The 11,299-nt window shown below is 44.9% G+C and overlaps 1 protein-coding gene across 2 annotated transcripts in view; it reads left to right on the top strand.

Annotated features, from left to right (window-relative positions):
* The first annotated feature begins 8,374 nt into the window (after window positions 1-8,374).
* The window catches only part of Rasgef1b (RasGEF domain family member 1B), a 353,191-nt gene continuing 350,266 nt past the window's right edge, over window positions 8,375-11,299 (top strand). For both annotated transcript variants that reach the window (XM_032916957.1, XM_032916956.1), the window contains exon 1: window positions 8,375-8,428. The gene's annotated coding sequence lies outside the window, so the exon portion shown is untranslated. The remainder of the gene's footprint in view (window positions 8,429-11,299) is intronic.

Here is an 11,299-nt window from a genome sequence, read left to right as displayed (position 1 = left end):
CGGGGTGGGGTGGGGTGGGGGCGGAGCCGACGATGGCGGCGCTGCGGCGGAAGAGCGGGCTCTTGCTTCTTAAAGTTGTTGTTACTTTGTGTTTTGTTTTGTTTTTTCTATTTGTGATCGTCTATGTTTTCATATCCATTCTTAGATTGCTCTTTCTAGGCATGTGAGGTATGAAATGGAATTTTGATGAGCATTGTGTCGAATCTGCAGATTAAATTCGGAAGGTAGCCATTTTCGCGTAATTAACCCTTCAGTTATTAATATGGTTATCTTCCCATCTTCTTGTGTCTTCCGTTTCCTAACTCAGGGCCTGGGACACACACACACACACACACACACACACACACACACACACACACACACACACACACCTTTTCCTTCTTGCTTTATTCCTAGGCATTTTGTGGAGTTAACTATGAATGAGAAATCTTCCCCAGTTTCTTCTTGTGAGAGCTCATCCTTGGAATAGAGGGTGTAAGCACTCCTGTGTTTGTAATGTTGACTTTGTATCCTGCTGTAAGTTGTGTATTACATCTAAACATATTTTAGTAAATTTCTATTAGATTCTATAGTGTCTTTGAAGTATAGAATCACATTGCAAATAAGAAGAGTTCACCCCCGTCCTTCCCTATTTTTACCCTTTCTGAGTCTTCTTGCTTAGTTAAGGTTTTGAACTCTATATTTAAGAGAGAGGGGGAAGCATCCTTGTCTCATTCCTGATTTTAGAGGACATCGTCTCAGTTTGTCTCCATTTAATATAATGTTGGCTATTGGTTTTGGAGTCCCAATATTTATACATTATATATTATATATTTATATATTATATATTTATATGTTATAAATATTAGAATTTACAAAGAATTGCAAATTTAAACATCAAGGAAACAAAACTGCTCACCAATAAATGGGCTAATGAAATGAAGAGAGAGTTTTCAAATAGAGATACAGAAATGGCCAGTAACTGTTCAATATCCCTAGATTTCAAAGGAATACAAAACAAAGCTACTTTGGGATGACCTTGCCCAAACCAGAATGCCATGTGACCGCCAAGACATGTGACTAAAAAAATGTTGAAGAGGATTGTGGGTAAAAAGGAATCCTTATTTTCTGCTTGGTGAGAGCCCAAATTTATAAAGCCATTATGGAGATGAGTCAGACATTCCTTAGAATATTAAAAATATAACTAGCATTTGACCTAATATCAAAATATAGCTATCCTATGACTAAACCTCTCCTGAGCATGTGCACAAAGCATTCCGTATCCTAACACAGAGATATTCGCACACCCTTGCTTACTGCTGCCTCTGTTTATGACAGGAAATAGCCTAGGTGTCCGTAGCTCAGGAGTGGATGGTGGGAACATAGTGCATACACACCCGGACTCTCATTCAGCTGTAGAGAGAAAGGAGATACTGAAACTTGCTGGAAAATGAGTTAGGTGACCCAAATTCAGAAAGAAGAACATTATATGTTCATCCTCATATTCAGATTATAGTCTAGTGTGTGTGTGTGTGTGTGTGTGTGTGTTTGGGTGAACAGTTGTAAAAAAGAGAGGGATTAGGACATAGGAATGGATGAAATGCAGGCAGAAATATGAGCCTTCATTGTCATTGTCACTCCTCCTTTTCCTCTCCCCCTCCACCCCTCCTCCTTTTCAGGTAGATGGTATTGCAATAGCAAGAACTACTTTTGTGGTTCAAATGAGTCTTCGCTCTTTAAGGCAGTGATTTTGAAGACCGGTCTTTCTTTTCAATCCCATTAGTGAGACAGGAATGAGACACAACTGGTTGCTGAATACACTTGTCTTAGTAGAAAAAGTCATTTTTTTTTTAAATCGTTCTGGGGAAGGGTTTGCGACCTGCAATTTTTAATTTTTTTCTTTTGTCTGTAATTTTGCCAAGTTATTCTGCCATAATGATATTGATCTGTGAGCTGTCTCACTCCACACAAAGTATGGCTCACAAACAACGGGGCCATGGTTTTCGCCATTGGCGTAGGTCCTAGAATTAGAGGCCATTGGGCATCACTTCTGCTAAGTGCGGACTTGTTAGGGGTGACGATGGCATCCTGAATGTGGGCTTCCACACCTCCCTACTCATGTGGACTAGTGACAGATGAGATGACGGGGACTCTACTCAATGAAATCAGTGGAGCTCAGTGGTTCTAGTCCTCTTCTAGCTGCTCCTGGTACCAGGGTTTTGTCTTCCTTCCCAATGGACACCATCCTGACACCTGCCTCTGAGGGGTTCTTCTAAGACTGAGAAAAATTTAGGTGGCCATTGCATGACTGTGTTTTTCCTATGGACGTCCCCCTCCAGACAGCAGCCATGCTGTGTCTGTTAAGGGTGGGTGCTAGTTCCGGTCAGGTCCTTGAAATGTATCCGTATGTGTTTCTCATGATACACAGGTGGAGGGCAGTCCCTATCTGGTCCCTGGACTGCAGCCATACTGTGTTTCTCGTGATACCCAGGTGGTAGCTTCTGTAGAAACAGAGAACCAGGGCTACACATTTAATTATGGCAGAGAAGTGGTAAGAAAAGCATAAGGGAATCGTGGTGCTGTCATGTTAATCCACAAGGTCAGAGGCACCGTGGGGGGTTGTTAAATATTTATGGAATGAGGAAGGAATGGCTCTTGGGTTGCGGGCTCTGCTGGCTACATAACTTATTCGACGAGCAGACATTATGCTTTGATTGAATGACCTATTAAGCGTGTTTAGTTTTAAATGCAGACATAAATAGATTTGATCTTTCCATGGTTCGAATTTCCTCCCATCAGCTTTCCCTTAATTCTCCACAAGTGTTCCAAGCCTTCATTAGCTAAATAGGATGCAGATGATGGTCATTAGTCTGCCGTATAAATCCTGCTGGCATGTTCAACGGCTTTTCACTTGGCTAATTGAAATTTTCGGTATTCATGGACTACAAGAAAACACTGTAATTTTATCATTTGTTTGGGTGCATAATTCCCTCCCCCCTCTGGTTGTTGTTTATAATTATGCAGTTAAAAACTAAATGCGAATGCTGAACTTCGCCTGAAGGGTATGCCATATTCGAAGCATGTGCATACCCATGTTAGTCTAAAGCCTAAGTACAGAATGGAAACGTGCACTCTGCGAAGAGACGGGAGGATCGCCTTACTAAGAAAGCATCCGCGTGGTACGCACTCTCGGGGCCTGTTCATTCAAATGGGAGAGCTTTCAAACGGTTAGTGATCGGAGTAGGCTGGGTCCTGGCATCCACCGGCGTGTGAGGGATCACCCATTGCGCCTGTGAAATACAGACTGAAGGCCTCAAATGGATGTGTGTCCTTAGGTATCGTTCTCTTAAAGGGCGCTTAGCTTTTGATTGTATTTGAGCATTTACCAAAAGTGGCTGGCCCTTGACTACTGGTATCTGGGTAAGCACGACACCCATTCCTGTTCACACACATACACACATCTACGTGCAGGGAATGGAATTCCATAATGCACGCCAGAGATCTGGGCTCTGAATACTTGTAACTCGAGCTGTTCCAATTTAATCAAGGAAGTATTAGGCGCTTGGCGTTTTTCGAATATGTATGGGCGTTGGATGGCAGATCAAACTCAGTGTCGGAGAAGACGGTTTCCCAGTTTCTTCTTCTACTCCTAATTTAATGGTGATAAACAGCGCTGTGATAATTCTCAGGAGGGAACTTTGGGACGTGTGGCATCGCTTCTAGGTGTTCCAGCATAGCAGAACATCCCCAGCAGAGAATGGGTTAAGCGGCTCACCTTCAGGGCTCTCTGTTCATTCAGGACTGGATTCCCCACTCATGGTCCATCAGTGAGCCTTCTGACCAAGAACTAAGGTGGCTCATTCCCTTTGTAAATACCAAATTATTTTTCCTTCTGGCTCCCTGTGCCTTCTGCCTATGTAGCTATACCTATGGATGATTATAAATGTTAATGGGAGAGACAAGGCTATGCACTCTAGTCTTTAATTACCGAGTTAATGCATCTCAGAGTCAAATGAAAAGCTGTCCTGTAAATGTTCCCTCTGTGGTCTACCTGCTGTGGTGGTTACCATTGGGAGCTAACTTGAGGGGGCAAACAGATGTCCTGATAACTGGCAGAGCGTGCAACTCAAGACAGGTGATCTGTCTTCTCCAATGTGACCAGCATTGTGCAATCCACTGAGGGTCTGAACAGAACAGAAAGGTGAGGAGGAGTCAGCTCCCCCCACCTTCCCCTCCCTCCCTCCTTCCCTTCCTCCCCATCCCTCTCTCTTCCTCTCCCTCTTTCAGTTGGGTCATTCATATTTTTCCCTTTTCAGACATCAAAGCTCTTGCTCCTTGTTTCTTTAGATTGTAAATTTGATACTAAAACCTTCTCTCCTCAAGGGTTCCTAGGGGTCGTAGCCTTTGACCTTGGAGTGTTCATAGTTCTTGGACCTTCTGCTTAGGTTGAGTTACACCTTTGGCTTCCCTGGTTGGTTCTCCAGTCTCAAGATGGGATCCTGTGGGACTCTTCAGACCTCTTAAAGGAACGAGTCAAAATGCACAACGCCTTTTCATTAGGTTTCTATATAGCCTGTGGGTTCTTCTTCTCTGGAAAGCTTACTACGCCTGTAACTAAGACAACTAGAAAGAACTCTCCTGCCTCAGAAGATAATACAGAGTGGGCCGTGACAGTCTGTGGAGTGTACTACTATCCTTAGGAATTTCCTAAGAGTGTGCCTGATAAAATCAGCCTTCTCTTTGTCTTAGTAAAGGCCCTTATAAGAAAAATGACATTGGATTTCTCATTTCAGAGCGGTGAATTAAAGGCCCCAAGATTGATAAGGATTCATGTCAGGAAGAGTCAAGGCTTAGGGCTTAGGCTCCTGGGTAGGTGGTCCACTTGTTTTGTCTAAGACATCCTAAAAGACCAGCAAATGTTAATCTAGAGTAAGAAGTCATGTTTAACTATAGTAAATGGCTTACAAGCAAGGCCTGTACTAGGTGAGAACATGTTAAAATAGAGTGTACTACAGTAGGTTCAGCCATGTTTTATACTGATCTTATTGTGGAGGGTTGAGTGCTCTCAGCTCTTGGATGGAAAGAGTCACGTGACCCAGCAACTGTATTCCCTTTTGGGGGCAGCGCTTTGTGTCCCATGTTTGCACTGATTATCCCCTATCTGCAGAGCTTCCTATGAGGCTGGCTGAGCCCTTCGTTGAACCTGTTCTGCAGCTGACTGCTGTCCTGAACTCCATCCTGTGACCTCCCCTTCTACATACACCAAGAATACCCTTTGCACGGAATTTTCGTTTCACAGCTTGCTTTGTAGGGACTCTAACCTGTGACCCATGTCTTCAGATCTTTTCCCTTTACCAGGAATGTCCAATGCCCTCAGGACCCAAGTCTCTTTGCTTTCCTTCTATCGAATCTGCTTTTCACTTTATTATTTTTTTTAAAGAAAAGGGTGCCACAAAAAAAATCTGCTTTGGAGGGGGGGCATAGATCTGATAAATTTATTTCCTTTAAGATATAAGAGACTAACGAAGCACAAGCATGAAATTTCCAGTGTCCTTTCCTGTAACAACCTCTACACGTAAGCCCATTAGGAGTTAAATCCTAATGCTAAAATCAGAGATCCTATAAGAGACATTTTAGCATCGGCATATAAATACACAAAAGCGGGGTTTTACTTTCTAAGCATATTTGGGGAAATTGTTCTAATTGTCAGCCTCAGATACTGTCCACCCCATGCAGGTCATCTCAGGAATAAAGTTGGAACTTGGGGATTTTAAAATGACACCATGCTTGGCTGTGCCTGTGTATAACATGTGATAAACTGTGTGATAAACATGACCTTATGCAGACGTTCATGGTGGTGACTCATTAGGAGTTTCTCCTTTCATAGAAAAGTTATTGATGCAATAATCAAGAAGGTCACAGTGTGAGCAGGTTTCCAGGCTTCTAGTCTTCCATTTCAGTAATTAAGCCGAGCGCATTACGGGAAGGTTCAGAAAACCTACCCAAAGTCATTCACAATAGTAGCAATTAGGAAACGGGATGCTACTTCAGGTCTTTTGAAGGGAATGACACAAAACTGACCAAGCGTATAAGTAAAATCTCCTTAGAGAGTAGCTAAATGAAGGTTGTAGACTGTCATGGACCCATGCCATTCCTCTGCCACAGTCGTTCGGTTTCGGGCATTAAGACTTTCCTGGGCATTGTCCTTTGACTCAAGTTCTTTCTACAAATGCAACATTTGTGGCCAGATGTATCAGTTTGTACGTGAGAAGCGACTTTTGCCTGTTTCTGACTCTTTTTTTTCTTCTTCTCCCAATGCATTTCACCTGGGATTAGGAAGGGAATAAAGGAAGGGAATGAACAGTATTGTTTAATTTTGTTGGTCATTTCTCCTGGGATTAGGGCACTAATGTCTGAAGTTTCATGATATTCTGATTTTGGATAGACAGCACCCATGTAAAATCTGGGTTCGGTGGAACATGTCAGTAAACCCAGAGGTTGGTGAGGCTGAGCTAGGCAGATCTCTGCAGCTCTCTGGCCAGCCTAGCTGAGTTGATGAGCTCCACATTTAGAGAAACCCCATCCTGAAAGATATCATGGTGACCAAATAAGGGAAACTACCTGACCTCTGACCTCTGACCTTTGACCTCGGGATGCACAGGCACTAATGTGCATACAAACACCCAAACATATAAAGACATGCTCTAAGTGGCTCTTCCCAGGGTGTGTATGTTGGTGTGTGTGTGTGTGTGTGTGTGTGTGTGTGTGTGTGTGTGCGTGTGTGTGTGTGTGTGTGTGAGAGAGAGAGAGAGAGAGAGAGAGAGAGAGAGAGACAGAGAGAGAGAGGGAGAGAGAGAGAGAGAGAGAGAGAGAGAGAGAGAGAGAGAGAGAGAGAGAGAGAGATGGGTGCAAGTATAAGCATGTGCTAGCCACAGCTTTTGCACAGAGGTCAGAGGGCAACTTTCAGAAGTCGGTTCTCTCCTTCTGCTGTGGGATCTGGGCATTTCCCTCTCAGTTTGCCAGGCTGGTGCAGTAAGATCTTTGGCCCAGGGAGCTATCTTGCCAGACCTGCTGGGATATCTTGGGCTTAGTTAAAGATGTAGTTGTGGTCCTTGAGATGCCCCACATGGAGTCTTTGGCAGCTGGCATTCAGGTCTTCCTTAGATCCTGACCCCTCATTAGAATAGAGATTGACACTTGAATTCAGTGTCGGGCAGAGGAATCCTGTCACCAGATTTCTGTTTCCTGGAGAAAATCTAGTTGCAACTCATGGAATTCAGGGTCCTTTCTACAAGCTCTGATAGAGGTCTGACCTGTTGCTTTCAGCTAGGGGTAGTTTTGTCCCCAGGAATTGTTTGGAAATGTCTCAAGACAGGTTTGTGTTACCATTGAAGCTGACAAAGGGATATTATCAGCCCCAGAGAAATAGAATTTAGAAGGGCAGCAGGTCATCCTGTGGTGGGTGCCCACTCTCTCCTCTCTACAACAGAGACTCATCTGCCCAGCAATGGTCAAAGATCTGAGGCAAAAAGTCGTGTGGCTTAGCCTCATAAGTGGACAGCAGTCAAGGTCTGAAATCAAGATGCGGTTTGCCGTTATGTAGAGCTGTTCTCCTTTCTCCCTTCCTCTCCCTGAGCTTCAATTCGTAGTCTTATTATGTGGAGTACAGAGACTTCTAGAAGAGGGCTGTGGGACAAGGGGCTCAGCCGTCCCTGTCCCTGTTACCAACCTCGCATCTATCCTATGCATGGTCACTGGACACTTTCTTTCACTATTGGCTACCTCAGAAGAACAGGCCACAGAGGAGATCCAATCATTAGAAATGTACATTAGCTTTACACTTAAATTTAAAAGCAGAGCGGATTACCACCCCGAGCTGTTCGTGTGGCTAACAATGGCTACACGTGTGTTTGGGAGATAGTTTAAGAGGAAGCACCTTACATACAAATCCCTACACAACACTGGATCCTAGAAAGCCTTGTAAGTGACACACCATACCAAGAAAATACACATGCCAAGAGGTATAGGCAAGAAGTCAGCCATAAGAAGAGTGAGTGTGGAAAAAAAAAGTGGGAGGTGCTAACCCGGGCAACCATTGTGCAGCTCTCTCCTGACTTAGGAAAAGTCTCATCCAGAGCTTAGGCTCACAATGAAAGTCACTGGAAAGACATTGTCACTTGTCTATGAAATGAAGGGAGAATCATTTCCTCATTTGCCTGTGACAAGTGGTCTAGCCTGGGGATAGCGGCCTTGGAAGTGCTGAGGGTAGAGCCATGTTAATGCAGGGAAATCTGTGGCAATGGGACATCGGGCGCCCTTAGATCAGAAGCCAAAGCGAAGACGCTGCCCTCCACTCTGAGGAGCTCTGATGTGTCTGTGCTTTCTTGCTTTCCAGGGCACCATTTTTAGCACGCTGGCTGGTGAGAAGTCCTCCTCCGACTACAAAAAGGTAAGGAGCGGGCGTGTGAGGACTACAGCGCAATCTCAGAGGACGGACTGCCTCAGGGCTGCTGGTGTTCAATGGAGAAGCTGTGGTCTCTGAGGGTAGTGATCGCATGCTGAGAACACCTTTTAGGGTAGGAAATAGAAGTGTCGTTGGAAGGACGTGGGAATTGTTTAACAATGTTTTGTTATAGAGAAACACCGACTTTATGTATTTCTGTGTTGCTATTATCTGATACTTTTTAAAAAAAATTTTATTGGTTATTTTGTTTATTTACATTCCAAATGTTATCCCCCTTCCTGATTTCCCCTCTGAAAACCTCTCATCCCACCCCTCCCCCTGCCTCCATGAGGGTGCTCACCCCCACCCACTCCCACCTTATCTCCCTATGCTGGGGCATCAAAGCTCCACAGGACCAATGGTCTCCCCTCCCACTGATGCCAGATAAGGCTATCCTCTGCTACATGTGTAGCTGGAGCCATCCCCTTCCCCCTCCCGTGTACTCTTTGGTTAGTGGTTTAGTCCCTGGGAGCTCTGAGAGAACTGGTTGGTTGATATTGTTGTTCTTCCTATGGGGTTGCAAACCTCTTCAGCTCCTTCAGTCCTTGCCCTAACTCCTTCATTGGGGACACCGTGCTCAGTGCAATGGTTGGCTGTGAGCATCCAGCTCTGTATCAGTAAGGCTGTGGCAGAGCCCCTCAGGAGCCATCCATATCAGGCTCCTGTCAACAAGCACTTCTTGGCATCAGCAATAGTGACTGGGTTTGGTGGCTGCATGTGGGATGGATCCCCAGGTGGGGGCCGTCTCTTGTTGGCTTTTCCTTCAGTCGCTGCTCTACTCTTTGTCCCTTTATTTCCTTTAGACAGGAGCAATTCTGGGTTAAAATTTTGTGAAGGGTGGGTGGCCCCATCCCTCCAGTGGCTGTGCCTCTCCTCTGGATATGGTCTCTACAGCGTCTGTCTCCCTTTGTTGGGTATTTCAGCTAATGTCATCCCTATTGGGTCCTAGAGGCCTCTTGCTTCCCCGGCCTCTGGGACTTTCTAGTGGCTACCCCCAGTTCCCTATCCCCCATTGCTACACACCTGACCCTCTGTCCATCTTGCCTGTCTCCTCCCACACCTAATCCTGCCCTCCCTTATTATACGAGATGAGCATCAGGAAGTACAGGTCTACGGTCTAACGTGAACCGCAGGCTTCACAGTCTTTGATTGCAACTGTGACGGCTGGAAGACATACGCTCAACCCAGTAGCAAAGTGACTTCTCAGTGTGGAAAGTGGTCATGTAGCATAAAAGTCTGGCCTGGTGTCACCGCAGTCAGGTTTGAGAAGCTTGTCACGCTTTGCAAAAGGATTAGCTTCACCTACAGCTGACAGGTCATGCCTGCAGCCCGCCTGCAATCACGGCGTGGCTAATTCCTGGCTTTGAGGGCCAGGGGTCACTTTGATCCACCTCTTTAATGTCAGATTTAACTAGATCCTGTCCTCCTGGTAGAGGAGGAGAAGCGATTTCACAGTCCAGACAAACTCAAATAAATTCTTTGCCGCTATCAGTTGACGTGGAAAAGCAGGTATGCGAAGACTTGACTTATGGCTAACGCGTTACCTGGCGTTTCATGCGCTTTCCTATCAGGGCATTTTGTGTAGTGTGATTTCCGTCTTTAATATTGCTGGGTAAGGAAGTAGGGAGAGATATTTGTCTTTGGAGGGAGAGTGAGGACCCGCTCCCTTTTATTACTCTTGATAGATTTTTTTAATGATTTACCTTTCCCGAGTTCTGTCCTGTTTGCCTTATTCTTTACAGCAAGTTGTGGACCTCTAGAGATGAGAGCCATGTGTTCGTTATTTTTAGAACCACAGATCTCGGTGCACAAAGAGACTTTAGGGCCTTCCAGGTTCACCTTTTCCCAGGGTAGGACTAGCTTTGATATTATTTATAGATGGACCTCTGTCCTAGCCTGGTTGTTCCCTAGTGAGAAAGTCAAAGAATTAGAATCTTTTGGCCTGACCAGCATCTCCAGTGATGTCTACCTGCTTATTTAAGGGTAGACCAGCTCATGTGCTCTCTGCCCAATCCCCTCCCATCTCATTTCCACTCCAAGATCTCCCTTATTGCTTCTGACAGGCCACCGCTACGGTTGATTCGTATGAGCACGGAGTGTGGAGATTTGCTTTTGGAAGCCACTTCTATGACTTGCTACTCACTTGGGTTGGCTATATACCTGTGGGTGCCTCACTTTTATCATCTGTAAAATGGGAATAGTAACTGAATCAACCTGATACGGTATATGAAATATATAAAGCCCTTACAAGGTGCCCGACAACACTAGAGCTTGCATTGGCCATAATTGTAGTCATTGATTTTTATAAGCATCTATCTCTTTTGCATTGTCCCTGTTATCAATGTCTAGAACTCTGTTTCCCTGAGTGTGGCAAGCTCTCATGAAGCGTCCAGGGACTTCTCAGTCTCCCTTCAGCATGCTTGGTATAAACAATGAGGGTGTGAGCTATAGGGGTGGGGAGCAGCTGTAGGCTTTCTTGAGTGCAGCTCAGACGGCTCACAGGGTAAGATGGTGCTGCTTCCTACTTACTACCGCACTCTTCTGTCAGCCTTGGGAGTTTAGATCCTTCAACGCACTCTCAAAACATCTTCACCTGAGATGCCAAACACCATCGATTCACGCTTACATTTATGTAAATGATTCTTTCAATGTAAACACGGACTGTTTTATATAATCCTGCTCGTTGAAAAATGTTGACTGATCAAGTATATTTTGTAATGTCACCTGTTTTATTTACTACTTCTCCTGTTCCCACATCACTTACAAGCCCGAGCCCTTTCTGGGACTGTCCCCTCCCACCCCATTTCAGTTAACAGG

The sequence above is a fragment of the Rattus rattus genome, chromosome 11, assembly GCF_011064425.1.
Source record: "Rattus rattus isolate New Zealand chromosome 11, Rrattus_CSIRO_v1, whole genome shotgun sequence".
NCBI lineage: Eukaryota > Metazoa > Chordata > Mammalia > Rodentia > Muridae > Rattus > Rattus rattus.
Note: the sequence above shows the minus strand (reverse complement) of the source record. Positions and strands in the feature narration are given on the sequence as shown.